Source organism: Jaculus jaculus, chromosome 5 (genome assembly GCF_020740685.1).
Source record: "Jaculus jaculus isolate mJacJac1 chromosome 5, mJacJac1.mat.Y.cur, whole genome shotgun sequence".
Classification (NCBI taxonomy): domain Eukaryota; kingdom Metazoa; phylum Chordata; class Mammalia; order Rodentia; family Dipodidae; genus Jaculus; species Jaculus jaculus.
The window spans coordinates 63,858,923-63,878,548 of NC_059106.1; the positions used below are offsets into that span (position 1 = coordinate 63,858,923).

The 19,626-nt window shown below is 50.9% G+C and overlaps 1 pseudogene; it reads right to left on the reverse strand.

Moving 5' to 3' along the window:
• Nucleotides 1-13,138: 13,138 nt before the first annotated feature.
• On the reverse strand, nucleotides 13,139-13,779 carry LOC101598608 (annotated as a pseudogene).
• Nucleotides 13,780-19,626: the final 5,847 nt, after the last annotated feature.

Here is a 19,626-nt window from a genome sequence, read left to right on the forward strand (position 1 = left end):
TGCAAAGCCTAACGACCCAGGTTTGCTTCCTTAGTACCCATGTAAAGCCAGCATGTATCTAGAGTACTTATGCAATGGCTAGAGACCAATTCTCTCTCTCTCTCTCCTTACAAATAAAAGAATAAATAATTTTTTCTATGTTTTTGTTAAATTTTTTTTTTGTTCATTTTTATTTATTTATTTGAGAGTGACAGAGAGAGTAAGAGGCAGAGAAAGAGAGAGTATGGGCGCGCCAGGGCTTCCAGCCACTGCAAACAAACTCCAGATGTGTGCACCCCCTTGTGCATCTGGCTAACATGGGTCCTGGGGAACCCAGCCTCAAACTGGGGTTCTTAGGCTTCACAGGCAAGCGCTTAACCGCTAAGCCATCTCTCCAGCCCAATTTTTTCTGTTTTTAAATATATTTTATGTATTTGAGAAAGAGAGAGATAGAGAGAGAATGGAGGTCCTAAGGCCTCCAGCCACTGCAAAAGAACTCCAGACGCATGCACTACCTTGTGCATCTGGCTTACATGGGTCCTGAAGTATCGCACCAGGATCCTTTGGCTTTGCAGGCAAATGCCTTAACTGCTAAGCCATCTCTCCAACCCTAAAATATTTTTATATTATTTATTTGCAAACAGAGAGAGGTAGAAGAGAGACAGAGAGAATGGGCACAACAGGGCATCCAGCCACTGCAAACAGATTTCAATCTATATGCCCCTTTGTGCATCTGGCTTTATGTGGGTACTGGGGAATCGAACACTGGTCATTAGGCTTTGTAAGCAAGTGCCTTAACCACTGAACAATCTCTCCAGTCCAAATGTGAAAAAAAAACACCAGGCCAGAAGCAGCTTATGTAAGGAAAGGGCTTAGTTGGGTTTGCAGTTTTGAGGGGAAGTTTCATCATGGTGGAGAAAGCATGGCAGAGCAGACAGAGGCCTCACATCTCTTCACATCAGCAGCAGAAAGGAAGGAAGTCGACTCTCTGAGTGACCCAGTTCTGAGCACCCAGTGGGCTGGACTAATAAACCTCAGGGTCTGCCCTCAGCAGCATACCTCCTCCAGCAGGGCTCCGCCTCCCAAAGGCTGTATCAGTTAGGGACTGAGTAGGAGGCTTAATCGCAAACACTTGAAACCATGGGGGACATTTTGCATTCAAACCACCACACTGTGCAAGCATAAGGATCTGAGTTTAGATCCCCAGGACCCACATAGAAGCAGAGAGTGGTGGCGTGCCTACAATCCTAGCGCTGGAGAGGGAGGGGATCCCGGAGCACACTGAGTAACTAGTCCAGCCAAGGTGGTGAGCTCTAGGTTCAGCAAGTGGCCCTGTCTCAAAGAATAAGTTAGCGATCAGCTGAGGAAGACAGCCAGAGTGAATCCTTGGCCTTCACATGCACACACACACATGCACACACACTTCACATAAGAAAAAAGGGCTTAGGGATAGCTTAGTGGTTAAGGCATTTGCCTGCAAAGCCAAAGGAACTGGGTTCAATTCCCAGGACCCACGTGAGCCAGATGCACAAGGGGCACAAGCGTCTGGAGTTCATTTACAGTGGCTGGAGGCCCTAGCTTGCCCATTCTCTCTCTTTCTCTCTCTCCCTCTTTCTCTGGCAAATAAATAAATAAAAATATGGGAAAATGAAAATTAATTAATTAAATTAATTAATTAATTAAATTAATTAAAATGTTAAAAAAAGAATGATCTCAGGCTTTGTGGGTCACCTAAGTTGGGGATCCAGCTGAGAGTCCCACGAAGGCTTCCTAGGAGGTGACGCATGGACAGGCCCTGAGGTGAGGATGATACGACATAATCCCCCACTGGTGACCCAAGTGGGGGAATCTCACAATGTGAGCGGAGAGCCCCAGAAGTCCTCAGTGTCAGGCAGCCAGGAGGTGCCAGGTTTCAGCTGCACTCTCTCTCCCCTGGGAAATGAGCTGATGCCCACAAGGGGACTCACAAACCTGTCCCAGGGTAAAAGACGCCCTTACCCTGCTCATCCCTGGGCATGGGGAGCCCTGATACCCACAAAAGCCAGCAGCCCCTAGCTACAAAGCATGGCACCAGTCAGAGCTGGGACCAGACCAACTCCGGGCAGCTCCGCCAAGACACTTCCTCGCCGTACTTCACCCTGCGTCCCACAGCGAAAGGTAATCGTGGAACAATTGCACTCTTCCTTTCCACCACCCTAATTGGAGAGAGAAGCATGACTCTTCCCTGCATATCATTTCACCAGGAATATTCGAGGCTTTCCGTCTGGGCCTCATGCACTGTAGGGAGAGCGATGGCTCTGAAGCCTGTGCTGTGACACGCCTGGGGGCCAGCACACCGTTACACCAAGCTCCTTGCCAGTCACTGTCGGTGCTTCCAGTCACATGCGGGGAGCACCCCGGGAGGATCATGGCCTTCTAACCGCCATCATCAATCACTTGGTCACGACGCTCCCAGAGCGCCTGTGCAAGTGAGAAGCACGTGACTTTTGTGTGCTCGGGATCAAGTTCAGATTCCACTTGTGTTACCAACGACACATGTTGTGTGACTTAGAAGTACTTTTACTATCTCAGAACCTCGACTGCCTCAAGTAGGGCTGTTCATGCTCAGGCTATCAAGCAAGGCAATACAAATGATGCGGGGGGGGGGGGTTGTTGTTTTATTTTTGTTTTTATTTATTTGAGAGAGAGAAAGACACACCGAGGGAAAATGGGCATGTCAGAGCCTCTAGCCACTGCAAACAAACTCCAGGTGCATGTTCCACCTTGCGCATCTGGCTACATGTGGGTCCTGGGGAAGTGAACCTGGGTCCTGAGGAGCTGCAGGCAAGCACCTCAACCAGTGAGCCATCTCTCCAGCCCCAAATGACGTTTTATGTTTTAAGGTGCAAACATCCTTTATTCGTTGCAACAGTAAATGGAGAAAGGTGGGAACACGTCAGCAATTGTTCCTGGATCGGCGCCTCCAGACGCCGCAGCCGCACCGGGAAAGGCCCAAATGACGTTTTTAAAGGGCTGAGAAGATCACATGTGCTGCCCACCTGAAGTCAAGCTTCCTACAGCAAGAGGAGGGAAAGATACACGCAGAAATGAGTGAGCGGCTGATGGGGGAGCAGGAAGCTGCAGTGTGGTCCTCCACACAGAGCGTTCTCTCACGATCACAAGTGGCTGGATAGGGGCTCTGCCCCAGTCCACTGATGGTGAAGACAGAGAGAAGAGAGCCTGCCCCGCTGCACTGTCTCCGGGGCTGTGGAGGTGAATGAACACTCGGTGTTGCAGGCTCTTCCCCTCTTCCCATGTCTTCCCAAAGTGGCAGGGGTGGAACTCGGCGGCAGAGCGCTTGTCCAGCACTGCAAAAGAAGGAAACGGGGCTGGGGAGGTGCTCAGTGGATGAAGCGCTTGCCGCACAAGCATTGGGATCCAGGTTGGGACTCTAGCACCCCGCAGAGGCACTGGGTGTAGCAGCCCATTTGTCACGCCAGCACTGAGGAGGTGGGCACAGGAGGGTCCTTGGTGCTTGTGGGATAGCCAGTCTAGTCCAATCAGTGAACTCCAGTTCTGTGTGAGACCCTGTCTCAAAAAGTAAGATGGAGAGCCAGACGTAGTGGCACACAGCATTTGGGAGGCAGAGATAGTTGGATCGCCATGAGCTTGAGGCCATCCTGAGATACACAGTGAGTTCCAGGTCAGCCTGGGCTAGAGTGAGTCTCTACCTTGGAAAAAAATTTTTTTTAAGTAAGAAGGCATGGTGGCTCACACCTTTAATCCCAGAACTTGGGAGGCAGAGTTAGGAGGATTGCTGTGAATTCAATGACAACCTGAGACTATATAGTGAATTCCAGGTCAGCCTGGGCTAGAGCAAGACCCTACCTCAAAAAACTAAAATAAAATAAAATAAAAGTTCTTTCCCAGCCGGGTGTGGTGGTGCACACCTTTAATCCCAGGAAGCTGAAGTAGGAGGACTGCCATGAGTTCAAGGCCAGCCTGAGACTACATAATAAATTCCAGGTCAGCCTGGGCTAGAGCAAGAAAAACAAAAACCAAATAGTTCTTTCCTAATATGGCAGCTGAGGTGAACTATGACAGGGGCCGAAGCTGACAGGGATTCCAAAGGGAAGCCCAGGGTGGGTCTTCAGGCTGGGTCACCCACTAGTCCGTACTGCCCCAGTCTCTAGACAAGGACGACCGTCCACACTGGTTCCTCAGACCCTACAGATCAGCTGAGAGCTCAGAACCTGGTCAAGAGATGTCGCAGGTTGATTCCTGGACCGGGGCAGGTGGTGCATCTCAGGGCACCCATGAGGGCAGGCCGGGATCCCTCAGTCTGACCCTCCCACATCCACAGTCGCCTCCTGCACATCTCTACACATCCTCTGTCCTCCTTTCCCTATCCCTCTCCACAGAACCCCCACCTCCCACTCCCGGGACGGGGCCCTCCGCTCCCTCTTCCTGCTCTGGCACCCCTCACCCTCCACACTCCTGTGATCTGAGACCCCAGGCTGGCGCTTGATATGCAAAGAGGATGGCGGTTCTTAGAAGACCTCCTCTCCCTGCAAAGCTGGCTCTCCGGACCATTGTTATCAGACAGATTCTGTTCCCTCAGAAGCTGAACATCAAACCTTCCCTTTTGTCCCCAGTCCCGGTCCTCCCTACCTAAGACCACGGGGCCTCTGGCTGGAAAGGAGGGCGCATAAAAGCAACTAAGACCTGGTTTCCAGGTGTCAAAGCATGGAATGGCCTCCCTAACCACCTTTGAGGCCCAGAGAAGTCAAAGGCTGCTTCAGGTCACACAGCAGAACACAGCCTTGATTCTCAGTTCAAGGCTTTGCCAAGTATGCCTCTCCCTCAGCCTGAGGGGGGCGGGGCGGCACTGCGCCTTCCTGCCTCTGAACACCCTGAGCTTAAGCACTCATCAGACACTGGATCAAACTGGGCTCTGTCCATCCTGTCCCCATTCCATCCAATGCAGAGCCGAGACTCCAGAACGTCTCACCTCATGCTCCCTCCACTGCTGGGTGCTCCCTGTCTCGGTGTACCTGGAGCATGCCCTACCTGCACGATGCCAGGAGCAGCCTGGGAGATAGACTGACCCGCCCATCCCTGCCGTCCATCTGCCCACAGCCTGCCAGGGGGCCTTGAGATGGTTTCTATTGATGGTTCATTTGACAAGATCTAGAGTGACTGGCGCAGGATTGACTTGATTAGGTTAGTTGAGGTGGGAAGACCCATCCAGCCACAGGGCTCCTGAACTGTATAAAAAGGAGAGCGCTGGCTCGGCAGCAGCGATCAGTCCTCTGCTTCCTCCCCGCGCTGGGTGCTGTGAGCAGCTTTGAGCTCCTGCTGCCATGCCTTCCCCACCATGTGACTCCCCTACCCCAAAATGTGAAATAAGCCGGGTGTGGTGGTGCACGCCTTTAATCCCAGCACTCGGGAGGCAGAGATAGGAGGATCGCAGAGAGTTCGAAGCCACCCTGAGACTACATAGTGAGACCCTACCTCGAAAAACAACAACAAAAACAAAGTGAAATAAGCCGGGCGTGGTGGTGCACACCTTTAGTCCCAGCACTCGGGAGGCAGAGGTAGGAGGATTGTGGTGAGTTTGAGGCCACCCTGAGACTACATATTGAATTCCAGGTCAGCGTGGGCTACAGTGAGACCCTACCTCGAAAAAAAAAAAAAAAGTGTTAAGCCGAAATAAACACTTCTTCCTTAAACTGGTTTCTGTCAGGTATTTTTCCCCAACAATTAGAAGGTAACTGATACAGCCACTACCCAACTCCTGGTGTCCTCTATTTCAGTCAACCATTGTGTCTCTGAGCCTCATTTGCTTTCCTTTAAATGTCACAGTTTTGCTGGGCATGATGGTTCATGCCTGTGATCCCAGAATCTGTCTGCCTGAGGGAGGTGGATTGATGAGCATTTGAGGGCAGCCTGGGCTACAGAATGAGACCACATCTCAAAGAAGTATTTGGGCTGGGAGATGGCTCAACAGTTAAAGGTGTTTGCTTGAAAAGCTTGGTGGCCCAGCTTCCATCCTCCAGCACCCACATAAAGCCAGATACATGTATCTGTGATCCCAGCGCCCTGTGACAGTGGAGGTGGAGCCCAGAGAACCCAAAGCTCTTGGGCTGCTGGTCAGACATAGTTCATGGAAAAGACCCTGTCTCCAAGAAAGCAGAGCACACCTTGAGGTTGTCTTCGGGCCTCTACACACCTGCCCACACACATAAGCAAGTAAATAAATAAAGATAAACAATCAAAAACCTTAAATCGAGGGCTGGAGGGGTGGCTTAGCAGTTAAGGTATTTGCCAGCAAAGCCAAAGGACCAAGGTTTGATTCCCCAGGACCCTCATTAGGCAGATGCACAAGGGGGCGCACACATCTGGAGTTCGTCTGCAGTGGCTGGAGGCCCTGGAGCACCCATTCTCTCTCTCACTCTCTCTCCCACTTTCTCTGTCAAATAAATAAGTAAATAAGTAAAAATGTTTTTTTTTTTTTTTAATTTGAGTAGAGCTGAGCATGGTGGCACACACCTTTAATGCCAGCACTTGGGAGGCAGAGGTAGGAGGATCGCTGTGAGTTTGAGACCACCCTGAGACTACATAGTGAATTCCAAGACAGCCTGAGGTTACCCTACCTCGAAAAAAAAAAAAAATTTAATTACAAAACAGTGACATTCAGTCAGCCTTTCAGCTACTCTGTTGTTATTTTCAAGGTAGAGTCTCACTTGAGCCTGGAATTCATATGCAGTCTCAGGCTGGCCTTCAACTCACACTGATTCTCCTATCTCTGCTTCCAGACTGCTTCCCAATAGAGCCTCTAGCTGCTGCAAATGAACTTCAGACGCATGCTCCTCTTTACGCATCCGGCTTTACGTGGGTACTCGGGAATTGAACTTGGGTCATTAGGCTTTACAGCGCAGTCCTCCTGTGCCTTAACCACTGAGCCATCTCTCCAGCCCCTTTCAGCTACTCTTTTCAGCAAGAAGACACGGCCTCGGGATGTTTGGAAACGCGGAAATGTATGTAAACGGTGGCACTGGACTGGCATGGGCAGGGGCGGGGGGCATCGCAGGACTCCTGGCAATTCCAATTCTACTACAGTTGAAACCACAGGGTTTAGACAGAGAAAGAAAAAAATTAAAGGTGCATGAGCAGCAAGTCACACGGCTGACAAGGAAGCCAAACCGGAACCGGGACTAAAGTCCAAAGGGTGCTCTGACTCTCATCCACCAAGAAGTCCAAAGGAAGGCGGACCAGGCCGGGCTTGGCGATGCATGACAGTCACCCCAGTGGCCAGGAGGTGGGAGACTGGGAGTTCAAGGTCATCCTCAGCTACATGGAAAGTTAGGGGATAGCCTGGGACACCTGAGACCCCGTTGAGAGAAAGAGAGAAATAAAGGGAGAGAAAATGAAAGAGAAGAGGAAGAGTGACAGGGAAAGAGAAAGGAGACAATCAGACAGGCAGGCTGGGAGACAGGGCTGGGACAGACATGTCCCATCTATGTGATGGGTTCCTTCTCTCTCTCAGCTCAGCCGTCTGCCACATGTGGCTTCATCCTCACAATCACAGAGTGGCCACTTCAGCTCCAGCAAAGTCTGTGTCCTGGGCAGGAAAGTGAGGGCTGGCATAAAGCTACAAGCCCATCCACACCAGACCTCAGTGTGAAGACTGGCCCGGCCTGGCCCAGCATCCTAAAACACCCCAAGTCTGGGCACCGCAGCTTTGGCCACACTGCCACAGTGAGGAAGCCTGGGTCCTGCGCATAAAGTTGTAGAGAAGACTGGTAAGCAGCTAGCTGCCAGCCACAGGGGCTGAGTGAGTCCCAGCCTGTTGGCGACATGCCCTGTGGTCTGGGTGTATCTCTTCCTTGTCTAGGTCTCAGTGTTCCCACTGCAGAATGGCAGTATTGGGTCAGAGTGGGTCTCTGTCCAGCTAGTACTCATCTTGGCTCATCTACCCGCTTGTTGTGAGACCTGGTATAGGATATTGGGAAGTCTGGACCTCAGCTTTCTCATCTGTAAAATGGAGGGAACTGTGGGTCCTGCACCATCAGATGTGAGGGTGGTGTTGGGTCAAAAGAGCCTGACAAGGGGCTGGAGGGATGGCTTAGCTATTAAGGCGTTTGCCTGCAAAGCCAAAGGACCCAGGTTCGATTACCCAGGACCCACATTAGCCAGATGCATGAGGGGGTGCACGCGTCTGGAGTTTGTTTGCAGTGGTTGGAGACCCTAGCATGCTTGCTCGCTCTCTCTCTCTTTCTCTGCCAAATAAATAAATAAATAAATAAATATACATATATATACATATATATACATACATATATATATATATGTATATATATATATATATATAGTGAGAGAGAGAGAGCGCCTGACAAAAGTTCAGGGACCAGTGTCCTGTGAGATTGCTCCTGTTAAACACTCGAGACCCTACCCCAGCGTGCTGTGCGACTGGAGGCAGGCGCCTTCTTCTCTCAGCAGCTATCATGTAAAACACAGAGCGCGGACAGTGTCTTGGGCCCTGGTGGCTCTGGGAGTTAGTTTAGAAGCTGGGTGGAGCTGTTGACAGTGCAGAGGATTCCTGCCTGGGCTGAGAGGGGGCTGGGAGAGGAAGGGGTCAGCTGGCTTCCTTTGGCCAGAGCAGCGCCTAGGCTGGGTGGACTTCCTGTTTCTCAAGGGAATGTAAGGCCATAGGGGGCATCCTCTCCCCCTCCTACTCCTCCCCTCAGCCCTGGCGGAATCTGTCCGTGTCACCTCCCCTGCGTCATCCGTGGCCCATGTGGGAGAGAAGGCAGCAGTGACAATGGCCCTTTGTCTCAGCACTGCTCCTAGATGCTCCCTCCTTCCACCCTTGGCCCAGGAGCCGATACCCATTTTCCAGATGAGGAAACCGAGGTCAAGGAGGTGAGGTTCACCTGCCGTAGGTCATGAGGCCAGGATGAGCCTTCTGAAAACACAAGGCACCCTTGACCAGGGCTTCAGCACTAACTAGACAGACTCTCCTTCATGGACCCTAAGTCAAAGAGCTTGGAGCTTGGCCCTTGGGGCCTGTTGACCTAGGAAATGAGTGCTGGCTTCAGCTACCGCTCTTGGCCTAAGCCCCGAGGAGCATGCTGGGGGGCGGGGGGTCCTTGTTGTTAGCTGGCACCAATTATTAGGATTGGCCCCTTCTGAACCCAGTTTCTATCTTGCAAAAATGGAACCAGAAGCACCATTCTGTCTCTGTGGGGGTCTGAGTGTGTACGTGTTTGTGTGTGAGTGTGGACATCTGAATGCTTGTTCCTGTGTGTGTTTGTACATGTCTGTGAATGTGTATTTGTGCCTGAGTGTATTTGTGTGTCTATGAGTGTGTGTGACTGTGTGTGTGTGTGTCCCAAGATTGACAAGTCTCAGAGGAGGACTGCCCCATGCCACCCTGTGCACAGCCAGTCACAGGTGGCCACACACCCACGCATTTTACATGCCCAGTGTCCTCTGCACACAGCCCTCATCAGGGACATATATGGAGGCACGTGCGGACACCAAGAGTCGTGACAGGACCGAGTCCCTGGGGGTGGGGATAACTAAGCGAGGGCAGAGAAGAGTCTGTAAGAGGCTCCCAGCCCAGGGCATGTGGACATGTGGGTTCATCCCCGTGGTACAGGGAGGCAGACCCTGAAAGAGGCTGGGGGCCCAGAAGGAGCAGGCACCTCAGTGAGGCTGGGGCAGGGTCAAGGAGGGCTTTTTGGAGGCAGCATCAGTGTGTGACTTAGAAAGAGGGGCCTGGAGCTGGTGTGCTCCTGTAATCCTAAGGCTCAGAAGGCTGAGGCAGGAAGATAACAGTTTCAGGCCAGCCTGGGCTACATAGTGAGACACGAAGGAAAGAGAAGGAAGGAAGGAAGAGGAAGGGAGGAAGGAAGGAGGGAAGGAAAGAAGGAAGGAAGGAAGGAAGGAAGGAAGGAAGGAAGGAAGGGAGGGAGGGAGGAAGGAAGGAAGGAAAGAAGTAGGGAGGGAGGGAGGGAGGAAGGAAGGAAGGAAGGAGGGAAGGAAAGAAGGAAGGAAGGAAGGAAGGAAGGAAGGAAGGAAGGAAGGAAGGAAGGAAGGAAGGGAGGGAGGGAGGAAGGAAGGAAGGAAAGAAGTAGGGAGGGAGGGAGGGAGGAAGGAAGGAAGGGAGGGAGGGAGGGAGGGAGGAAGGAAGGAAAGAAGTAGGGAGGGAGGGAGGGAGGGAGGAAGGAAGGAAGGGAGGGAGGGAGGGAGGGAGGGAGGAAGGAAAGAGTCCCCACTGCACTGAGCAGGTACATCCTTCCTAGGGAGGGCACAAAAAAGCCCTTCATGAACCTGACTGGACTTTTTTTTGGGGGGGGATTCAAGGTAGGGTCTCACTTGAGCCCAGGCTAACCTGGAATTCACTATGTAGTCTCAGGGTGGCCTTGAACTCACAGCTATCTGCCTACCTCTGCCTCCCGAGTGCTGGGATTACTCTTGCCCCATCCCATCCCCCACCCAGGCTGCCTCCCCACCGTCTCAAGGCCCCACCACTTCTCACTCCTCCCAGACCCATTCCCACCAGCCCTACATCACTGACCATCCTGAGAGAACAGCCATGGGCCGCAGGGCAGAGGGGTTTGGGCTCTGGAAGTGAAGGGGAGGGGCACAGGCTGCAGTATCCTACAAGGCCTGACTTGCAGGCCATGGTGGAGAACTGGTCTCCTGGTCTGGGACACAGAGAAGGCCCCCTCCATCACAGCCAAGCTCTCCTTGTCCTCCTGCCAACAGTCCCCCCTGCTTCAACCCTGGCAGGGGAAACGCAGCTGGAAAGACCCCCCGGAGGCAAATCTGATGGCACCCCCCTCCCCAAACCCCAACAACTCTCTGCCCCAGCAGATAATAATAGCATTTGCCCAGGCTCTTAGATGGCATACAGGCTTAGCTTCTAAGTCGGAGACCCAAAATAACCCTGGCTGAAGCAAGAGAGAGTTCATTTACCCTTGAGGTAGTGATCCACATGAACCACCCTGGGCCAGGCTTTTGGCAAGGTGGTCCGGGCCCCTGCCGTCTGGTCACTGTCTTACCATATGTGATGCACCTGCACCGACTGGCCCACGAGAAAGAAAGCTCCAGGAGACAAATGTTCTTCTTCCTGGTATCCCTAGAACCTGGTAGAATACTAGACACCATAAATGTCCAGTGAAGTCAAGAGAGAGCCCGAGTCCTTGGGGGCGTCTGAAAGACTTGGTACTAGGCTCCCAAGAGGGGATAGGATAATGCATGTGGCCTGGGTAAGTGGGTGGTGGACTTGGCTGTGCCGGGCAGGTCGCACCAAGAGTCTGTGCCCAGAGGTGCCTGTCCAATAGCCTGAGGGGATGAGAGGTGAGAAGAAAACTCAGCAAGCTTCTGGCTGCCCATCCCTCAGTTCTGCTCACCCGGAGAAAGAGCTGAGGGTTCAGGAGCCACCCTGAGATGACTGCTGGAGGACAGAGGCCCCAGAAGGCACAGATGAGGGGCTTAGGGGACCAGGCCTCTGCCTCCCCACTACGGAGGATGTCAGAGGACTTTCCTGTGGAGTTTCAAAGACTGAAAGGGTGTCCCATGGAACATCAGGCCTTTGGTCCACCGCAAATATATTCAGGTACATTCTGGAACAAGAAAAATACATATACTGAGCCTATAATCCCAGCACTCCTGAGACTGAAGCAGAAGGATTGCTATGAATTCAAAGTCAGCCTGGGCTATACAGTGAGTTCCGCAACAGCCAGGAGAGACCCTGGAGAGAGAGAGAGAGCGAAACACAGAGAGAGAGAAGGAGGAGAAGGAAGAAGAAAAAAAGAAGGAAGGAAGCTGGGTAGTATGGTGGTATACACCTTTAATTCCAGCACTTCAGAGTCTGAGGTCAGCCTGGACTACAGAACAAGTTCCAGTCAGCCTTGGCTAGAGTGAGACACGACCAAAAAAAGGAAGAAAGAAAGAGAAAAGATATGTGCTATAGGATCATATAGACCTTGACCGGACCTCAGTTTTATCATCTGTAAAGTGGAGGTGCTAATGCCTCTGCCTAGGGGTTTGGAAAATGGAATAGGCAAAGATGTACAAGAGGTCTGGGCTCAGAGCCGCTGCCACTGGAGGCTGGGGGAGGGGCGGCCGCTGGTGACTAATCTCGTTAACGGTAATCATCACCCCGGCGCTTGTTAATATAATAAGGCTGGGCTCCCAGCCCCTGCCTGCTCCCGGCTCTGAAGCTAGCTGGAGCGCCTCATCTCTGCCTGGCAGGGGACTCTGTAAACATTCATTACTCCCCGGTCTCTGGGGAGGCCCAGGAGAAGCAGCTATGCCAGGCACACCACTCTACTCTGGGCAAGGCTCTGCCTTTCGCAAGCTACGTTGTACACACGCTCCTGCACACAGGGCGCCCCCCCCACACACACACACGGTCATGCACACATGCACGTCCCCATGCATCTGCATGCAAGCTCACACGCGCGCACACACACACACACACGCATAGACACAAATGCACATCTTCTGAAGCCTTTGCTAACCGTTCATAACAGGACTCACTCACAGCCCTGTATCCTAAAGAAGACTGAGAAGACATCATAAGCAGCTGCCGCTGGCCAACACTCCACCCTCTAGATTGCCCCAGCCAGCCTACGTGGATCTCGTTACGGCCTTTGCACGGAAAGAAACATCAAGGTTCCTACCCTTGGAGCTGTCCTGTGCCTGGCTGCTGGGAACTGGTCCCTTAGTCCCTTCCCTTAGTCCCTCCGTTCTACTGATGAGGAAATGGGCTCAGAGGAGTAAATTCATTTGCCTAGGAGCATACAGCCAGGACTGTGTGACTTCAGATGGTAGCAGGAAGAATTTCCTTCCGAGAAACCGAGGCCCAGAGAGATTTAATCTATCACTGAGGTTACCCGGGGACTGATGGGGAAAGCCAGGACTAGCTGGAAGGGGGCTGGAAATCCCAGCCCCTGCTCCCTGCCTCCCACCAAACAGAAGCAGCTGACTCAACTCCAGGGGAATCACCAAGAGAGGCATCAGCCACCTCCAGACCAGTCTGTGTCACCACTTCCAAACCGTGTGTCCCAGAGTGAGTCACATCACCTTTCTGGACCTGAGTTTCCTCAGAGAATGGAGCCAACACTGACATCTGAGTAGTTTCTTTTCTTTTTTTTTTTTTTTTTTTTTTGAGGAATAAACAGTCTTTACTAGGCTTACACCAGGAGTCCATGGGTTTTCAGAACCTCTGTGAACTTGTCAATTTTCTTCTCCACATTCTTTTCTGCCTGTTTCCTTAGCCTCATGAGCTGCTTCTTCTCCCGGGTCATGGATCTTGGCTTTCTCCTTCGGCTTCTCCTCCAGGGTGGCCGTCACTGCCTAGTACTTCCAGCCAACCTCATGAGCCCAAGGTAAGCAAACTTTCTGGTAGGCTTCAGCCTCACAACTTTGAGGGCGGCAGGGACCACCATCCGCTTTTTCTTGTCATAGGGTGGGGGGTCCCATCAAACACCTTGAGGCGCTCCAGGGCAGCCTGTCCTCGCTTGGTCTTGTGGAGCGGCGTGCCTCGCAGAGTTCGCCAGAAGATGCGGCTAGGGGCCCGGAAATGGTAGGGGCCACAGGAATGATTGGTATTCATACGTTTTCGAAGGAAGGCCAGGTACTTTAACTTGTTTCTGTAGAAATTGCCAGAAATGTCAATGCTCTCGCAGCGCACCTCCACCACCTTCGGGCCCAGCAGTACCTGCTTGGCCACAATGGCTGCCAAGCGGCCAAGGAGGTGGCCTCGGCCATCCAGCACCAGGACCTGCCCCTCTGCCATCTTCGGCAGCCGCCTGGGAAAAAAGAGTAGTTTTCTTTTAAAAAAATTTTTTTTATTTATTTTCAAACAAACAGAGAGGGGGATGGGTATGCTAAGGCCTCTTACCTTTGCAAATGAACTCCAGATGCATACCCCACTTTCTGCATCTGGCTTTATGTGGGTACCAGGGAACCAAACCCAGACCTTCAGGCTTTCAAACAAGTGTCTTTAATGGCCAAGCCATTTCCCCAGCCCAAGAATAGTTTCATGTTTAGAGATATTCTGCATCTTCTCCATGAGAATTATATCCTTGCCAAAATCCTAGCTGGAAAACATCAGTGAGTTTGCTTTTCCAGTATTTTCTTCCAGTGGCGGGGATGCAATCCAGGGTCTTTTGCATGCTAAGTGGCTCTCCCACTAAGCCATATCCCAGCCCTTGAGTCTAAAATTTTTGTTTTGTTCTATTTGAGACAGAATCTCTAAGCTGGGCATGGCGGTGCATGTCTTTAATATCAGCACTCAGGAGGCAGAGGTAAGAGGATCACTGTGAGTTTGAGGCCACCCTGAGACTACAGAGTGAATTTCAGGTCAGCCTGGGCTAAAGCGAGACCCTACCTCGAAAAACCACAAAAAGAGAGAGAATGTGTGTGTCTCTAGCCCAGGCTGGCCTTAAGCTCCCTATATAGCTAAGAATGATCTTGAATTCCTTTTGTTTATTTTATTTTATTTTATTTTATTTTATTTTATTTTATTTTATTTTATTTTATTTTATTTTATTTTATTTTATTTTATTTGAAAGAAAGAAGCAGATAGGTAGAGAGAGAGAATGGGCACACCAGGGACTCCAGCCACTGCAAATGAACTCCGGAAACATGTGCCACTTAGTACATCTGGTTTACATGGGTCCTGGGGAAACGAACCTGGGTCCTTTGGCTTAGCAGGCAAGGGCCTTAACCGCTAAGCCATCTCTCCAGCCCCTGATCTTGAATTTCTGATCCTTTAGCTTCTGCCTCCCAAATGTTGGAAATATTTATGCTGTACTGGGGATCAAACCCAGGGCTTTGTGGATGCTAGGCAAGCACTCTACCAACTGATTTATGCCCCTAGCCCTTAAGTCTATGATTTCTATCAGTCTATTTTTCTTCTGTCTGTAATAGGAGATTCCATTGTTCTGAGTTCTCAGGTACTGGAGGCCCTGGGTCAGCTTCTGCCTTCTGGGGTTACAAGATTTAATGAACTGCTAATTGCTGAGCCTTGAGGGCAAGAGGCAATTTGAAGGCCAGCAGTCCATTCCCTCAGTCTGAAGTGACATTACGGCCAGCTGAGGCAAAACAACCTGTCTTCACAACATAGCTTTGAGTATAAGGGCCAGTGAGGACTGGAGGCCCCTAGAATGTCCCACAGGTGACTGGGCAGACAAAGGGACCTATAAAGCCGCCTCCGCTGCCCTAGTCAGTCCTCACACACAATGGAAGGACCATTCCAGCTGTACCAAGCTCCCCGCTTCCTGCAGCCAGAGACACCCAGAAAGCTGCAGAGAGCTTGAATGGAGGTGCGGAAAGAGGGAATAGAAAGGCCAAGATATCTGAACTGCCAGACCACTGATCATCCCTACCTGTGGCTTCTGCCCAGGCTCCTCTCTTGCCAACGTCCCCTCTCCCTTCAGAGGGAAGCCCTTCAAAGCCAGCTCAGGTCTTACTCCTCCATGAGGGCCTGCCTAGTTGCTTGACAGTTGCTCACTTCCTCTTTCTTCTGAGTCCTGTAGAGAGGCACGGGGTACATGAGTGTGACTCCAAGACCCCAGCCTCTCTTTTCCTCTCCAGCTTATCCACTGAGAGGGACCTAGAACTTTTTTTTAAAATATTTTTATTTTTAGCTGGGTGTGGTGGCACACACCTTTAATCCCAGCACTCCAGAGGCAGAGGTAGGAGGATCACCATGAGTTTGAGACCACCTGAGACTAAATAGTGAATTCCAGGTCAGCCTGAGCTAGAGTGAGACCGTACCTCGAAAACCAAAAAACAAGAAAGAAAAATATTTTTATTTATTTATTTGAGAGACAAAAAGAGAGACAGATAGAGAGAAAGAATGGGTGAGCCAGGGCCTCTAGCCACTGCAAAGGAACTCCAGATGCATGCACCTTCATGTATATCTAGTGTAAGTGGGTACTGGGGAATCGAACCTGGGTCCTTACGCTTCACAAGCAAGTGCCTTAACTGCTAAGCCACCTCTCCAGCCCAGAACATGGAACTTTTTTGGTTGTTTTTTTTCGAGGTAGGGTCTCACTCTAGTCCAGGCTGACCTGGAACTCACTATGAAGTCTCAGGGTGGCCTCCAACTCAAGGCAATCCACCTACCTCTGCCTCCCAAGTGCTGGGATTAAAGGCGTGTGCCACCATGCCTGGCTAGAACCTGGAACTTTTGATCCTCCTGCCTCCCCCTCCTGAGTTCTGGGATTCCAGGTGTGCACCACCATACCCCAGTCTATCACTTCCAGATGAAGCATAGATCTGCCTCGCAGACAATATGGCCCCCTAGGCCACCTTCCTGAGGATGGAGCAGCTGGGGTACTGCCCTGGTCCCTAGACCCCCTAGATATGAACACATACATACACCCATGTGCACAGGCACACACACACGCACCACACACACACTTCAACACCCATCTTAAGGGGCCACCAGGGAGCCAGCTGTGGTTGCATGGCACTAATACAGGGTATCATGGTACCATGGACAGCTCCTGGGTGGGCAGGGTGCTATTAAAAATCTACTGGTTAGTGTGCCATACTTCCATGATGGGGGGTCACATGTGTATTTCACACAGGCATTGCTTAAAGCCAACTGCATGCCCAGCCCCAGTGAGGTGTTACGGGAAACATCAGAGGATGATCACTGTACGTGGCTTCAGTTGGCTTGGAAAACTGACAGCCCAGTTGTCACCTCCGACCCCCTCCCACCTCCCCACAGATGGCTCCACTGTTCCCACAAACCACAGATCTGACCACATCACTCACTAGAAATCCCCATGGTGTGCACACACACACACACACACACACACACACACACACAACTGACAAGCGCTTATAATGTAAACTCCAAGGCGGTCAGCATGGATTCCATAGGTCTCCAACCCTGTCCGTAAACTAACACTCCAGCCCATGTGACTTGTCCTTCCCTAGACAAGCTACAGCGCTTCCCACTCTTCTGTCCCAAGTCTACAGAATATTTTCCTCTTTCTTTTACAGGGAATTCCTGCATAGCCTTCCAAACCCATCACACTGGCGCTGGTGTTGCAGGCCTATAATCCCAGCTACTCCAAGAGGCCAAGGCACAGGGGTCACAAATTTCAGGTCTGAGTGAGTTCCAGGCCAGTCTGGGCAATTTAGCAAGATCTTATCTCAAAATAAAGATATCTTTTATTTTTGATATCTTTTATTTTTAAAATATTTTTTTAAAGGGACTGAAACTGGGCATGGTGGAGCACACCTTTAATCCCAGCACTCGGGAGGCTGAGGTAGGAGGATCGCCATGAGTATAAGGCCACCCTGAGAATACATAGTGAATTCCAGGTCAGCCTGGGCTAGATTGAGACCCTACCTCAAAGGAAAAAAGGGGGGCTGGATAAAATGGCTTAGCAGTCAAGGCACTCACCTGCAAAGCCAAAGGAACCCGGTTCTATTCCCCAGGACCCACGTAAGCCAGATGCATATACATCTGGAGTTCCTTTGCAGTGGCTGGAGGCCCTGGCATGCCCATTCTCACTCTGTCTCTACCTCTTTCTCTCTCTCAAATAAATAAATAAAATATTTAAAAAAGAAAAAAGGGACTGGAGAGATGGCTTAGCGGTTAAGCGCTTGCCCGTGAAGCCTAAGGACCCCGGTACAAGGCTCGATTCTCCAGGACCCACGTTAGCCAGATGCACAAGGGGGCGCACGCATCTGGAGTTCGTTTGCAGTGGCTGGAAGCCCTGGCGCGCCCATTCTCTCTCACACGCTCTCTCTATCTGCCTCTTTCTCTCTCTGTCACTCTCAAATAAATAAATAAAAATGAACAAAAAAATTAAAAAATTTAATTTAATTTAAAAAAAAAGGTGTGAGATGACTGAAGATACAGCTCAGTAGAAGAGCATTTGCATAGGACGTGTAGGGTCCTAGGTTTGATCCTCTGCACTGAAAAAAAAAAGTCAAACTTTGTTCCTTCAGGAAGCCCCAAGGTTCACTGCTGCCTCCTCTGTCTCCCAAGAGGCTCTGTCCATGCTTCTGCTGCCTGGGCACCGTTGAGTGCTTCATGCACCCTTTGTGTAAAGCAGAAGCCAGCTACAGGTACGTGGGCCTGCTGGCAAAGGGAGGGGGACAGCCACCAGAGGTACAACACTGTCCTGATTAATCACAACTGACCCATCACAACCAGAATGCTTATACTGATGGCCTTAGACATACCAAGTTATCTCTTCTTCCTCCTTCTTCTCTCCTTCTCCTCCTCATCCTCTCCTCCCCTCCCCCCTTCCCCTGGCTGGTCTGGAATGTCCAGCAATTTTCTGCCTTTGCCTCCCAGATACTTGGGATTAGAGACATGGGCTACCACACCTAGCTAAAGCTGGGCCCCTTATATCACTCCCCACTCTGGAGGTGTGCCTGTCTGCTCTTAAGGAATGACAGCATTATTTATGGGGTGGGCCATATGCCAATAGCAGTTAGGCTAGAAGTGAATGAAGTATGGCCTCCCACAAGTCTGCGCAGGCATGGTACAACACTGTTCCCTCGGTCACCAACAATCTAGGGAACCTGATTCCATATCTCAACTCCCCATTCCAGGTCCCCTGAGTACCAGGGCTGTGACTGCCAAATCCCTGGCACACAGAGGCCTTCCACTGTATCAAGTGGGCAGTTCACAGAGAAAGAGTGAATCCTGTGAGTTCCAGGAGGATGTTCCATCTGCCATGTTCTAGCGGAGCATTTTAGACGGGTATTTAATATTTTAGAGGCCATCATTTTCTCATCTGTAAGATGGACACAGTAACTGTTTCTGTGCCAGAGTACAAGGCTCAGGCCTGTACCATCATTCACTGTGAGTGGCATCACCATGAAGTTGAGTGGACCAGTTACAGAAAAGTGCAGAGGTGTGCTGGGCCAAGGTCACTGGGGTCATTCAAGCCAGTATCTATTGAGCATTTCCTGTAAATCCTGTTTTAATAATGAAGCCTCCAAAGAATTGTATCAAGTGGCTGAAGAGATTGCTTAGTGGTTAAGGCACTTCCTTACGAAGCCTAAGGACCAAGGTTCAATTCCCCAGTGCCTACATAAAGCCAGATTCACAAGGTGGCATGTGTGCCTGGAGTTTGTTTGCAGGGGCTTGAGGCCCTGGCGTGTGCATTCACTCTGTTTGTCTCCTCTCTCGCGCGCGCTCTCTCTCCCTCGCTCCCTCCTTTAAAATAAATAAAAATATTTTAAAAATAAAAGATATCAAAAAATGCCAAAAATAAAGGATCCATTAAGGTCCCTGAGGAGACAGCACCAGAAATCAGATAACCTTCCTAAGGTCACTTAGCCAGGAGACCAGAGACATGATTCAAACGAGAGCAGAATAGCCTTGGTGAGAGGTCTTCACTAGCTGTGGGTGACACAGTCCTTGCCTGCTTGGGAAGGATGCTTTAGTGACTCCTTGGCAGAGAGTCACCGAAGCCATAGCTATCAGGGTGATTCTACATGGGTTCTATGGTCAGCACATTACAAGTTAGTTTTCATATAAGACAAGGGAGTGGGGCCCATGGAGGCGCTGACCAACTAGAATTAGACGACACAAAGTCGGGAACAGTACAATAGTGCAGGCGCGGGGGGAAGGAAGAGCAGCACGGGGTTTGGGCATCCGTCTCC